This window comes from Pterocles gutturalis, unplaced genomic scaffold (assembly GCF_000699245.1).
Source record: "Pterocles gutturalis isolate BGI_N339 unplaced genomic scaffold, ASM69924v1 scaffold7679, whole genome shotgun sequence".
Lineage (NCBI taxonomy): Eukaryota > Metazoa > Chordata > Aves > Pterocliformes > Pteroclidae > Pterocles > Pterocles gutturalis.
This window is the reverse complement of record NW_010135619.1, coordinates 35,937-38,577: the sequence shown is the minus strand read 5'-3', so window position 1 is coordinate 38,577 and position 2,641 is coordinate 35,937.

Genomic DNA, 2,641 nt, shown 5'->3' with positions numbered 1-2,641 from the left:
TCTGCCCTGGGGAAATGTATTTTAGTGGAAAAGGCACTTGCAGGACCAAAGGACACCTGTATTTTAGTCCTGCTTCTCCCCCTCACCTGCTGCCTGCCTGCATGTGAACCAGCCCACCTCCTCACTGGGCATCTGCACAGCACAAAGGTCACCTGGTGGAGTACCTTCTCCTCCAGCCTTTCAAGCATGGGTGCAGGAGAGGAGCCCAGTTTGTGGCTGCTGTTTCTGTCCAAACCTGCATGAGTTCCAGGGACCATCCTCCCCTATGACTTGAAGGTCCCCTATAACTTGAAGTTAGCTCCACGATACTCTTCATGGGGAGTGCTCCATCAGTAACACATGTTATAACTGCCTACCTCTTATCTGCCTCTGCTGCAGCTGTTACCAGACCCTCTGTGTGGTTTCAACAGCATACTTCCACTGAGGACCTACCACCCGTGGAAGGGCTTGCATGCTGCTCCAGTGCGCTGGCTCTCATGAGGCTGTGACCCTGCTCTCGATGGTGCACGAGAGCTTTGCAAGTGGTTTAGGCTGGGAGAAGATCAGATCTTTGCAGAGGGTTTTCGAACCCCTCCAGTGTTAGAGAAGCTACAGTGCTTACAAAGCACAACTTCAACTTCTGTACAATTTATGATTTCCTTTAATTGCTTAAAGCGCTCTAATTTTTACACCGTTGTGAAAGGATCTTTGTTTACAATGATTGCAGAGGGTAATATTTCTAGCATGGGTAACCATGGCAATGAATAATTCTATTCTCAGGAACTGTGCCAGCTGCACTAATGCCTTATAGTAGCACTCAAGCAGTTTGCTAATGAGTGACTTCTGGTTTACTGTAGGAGGGCATTTTCCTGTGTCCAGGCATTAGCCTGTAGTTTCTTAAAAGCACATTCTTTATCAGTAATACATGGAGGAAAAAAACAAACCAAAACATGCAAATCTCAGTTACACAGCTCCTCTTGCACATAAGGTTTTCCTGTTTTTTTTCTTAGAGACTGTATTGTAAAATACAGTATTTAAGGAAACTTATGGTATGCAATAATCTGTTTTGTTTTCACTACCACCTTTTAAAATAAGGATGAGCTTAGGATGCTCTAGAGCCCCTATTTCTTACACAAAAAGACACCAACTTGTGAACTGATCTAGTCAAAGATCTGCAGCTTTTATTGCCAGAGGAAGGACTTTAACTATTTTAAAAGATTAGCTTTATAATTAATTTTATTTGAGTAAAGAATAATTTAAAATTCCATTACTGTATAAAATATATATTACAGCTTGAGTCAAATAACTTCAACACCAGAGCAGTGAAATAGATTAAAATATTGTTCCCCTCCTGTTTTCAGAAAAACATTAACAACAATCCCAAGTCTCTTGTCCAAGACTGAAATTGTTAGGAAAGATTCATGGAGCAACTGTTGCATTGGGCCAAGTTGTTTGAAACGGTTGTAGCTTGAGGGTTTCTAGAAAAGCATTTCTTAGCCTTGTGTCTTTGATCAGAGAGAAAGGTGAACATGTCCAAATAAAGAGCACCGCACAAAACATTTATTTTTTCACGTCACAAAGTGAATTGATCTCTTGTCCATGGTTAGTGATTCAGTGCCCTACTTAGTGGGCTCTGTTGTCACCAGTCTCTACGTGACCGACATCTGCCCAGAACCAGCTGTTGGGTGGTTCATGTAGCACCCAGCCTCCTTCCACACAGCTCCCTGTCATCACCCATTTGTGCTCTGCTCTCCGGAAAAGATCCTCTGCCCATATCCCTAAAGACAAAGCAAGATCCACCACTATAGTTTCTCAACAAGCCCAGTCCGAGTTGACTTAAATGAGAAAAATTTCCCCCAAATTCTGCTCAGCCTGGGATAGCTCAGTTCTTCTGCAGCTCAGTAACACCCCCAATCTCTTTAGCATTTAAAAAGTAGGTCAGTTCTGAAATTAAAACAGCCCAGGAAAGCCATAGTGATTTTCCACAAAACTGTTACAACTCAATGGCTGACTTTTTTCTTTCCCAGTTTATTTTTCCAGCTGCGACAGTTCCCTGGGTTAACTCAAATGATCAAGTCACTTGGGTCTTCCTCTGCCCCCTGAAACTACAAATATTCATTTTGTGGAAACTTACAGCTTGTTTGCTTCTCTCCCTCCATTTCGTCCCAGCATGAACAGCCACTGGGAGGACTGGTCCTCCCCACCTGGGCGCCTCCGTCCCAGCTGGGCTCTCCCCATGACAGGGTGCCAGTTCTCGGGCAGTCCAGCCCAGCCTGAACACGCGTGCTAGAGGTGGGAGTACTCCAGATAGATCTGATACCTGCTAGTCTGCAGGTTTCCTCCAGCGTGTATGAAGCTGTGCTCTCTCCTCTCCCTGCTTTCACTGGAATCTTAGAAGAGATTTTCCAATGGGATGGTGGCACAGGAATCGTCTGTGTGCACTGACCTGATGAACCCTGGTGGACCTAATGGAAAACATGATGAACCCTGCAGAAATTGCCTAAAAGAGAAACAGTGGCTGACCTTGAGCCACTGACCTGATCTAACCCCCTAGCTACCCAGCATTTGCTGCTATTTTCATGGCTACCCCTGATAGCTGCCCCCAACGTGGGAATGCCCTCTTTCTGGTTTTTTTCTTTTTTTTTTTTTTTTTTAAGATGTA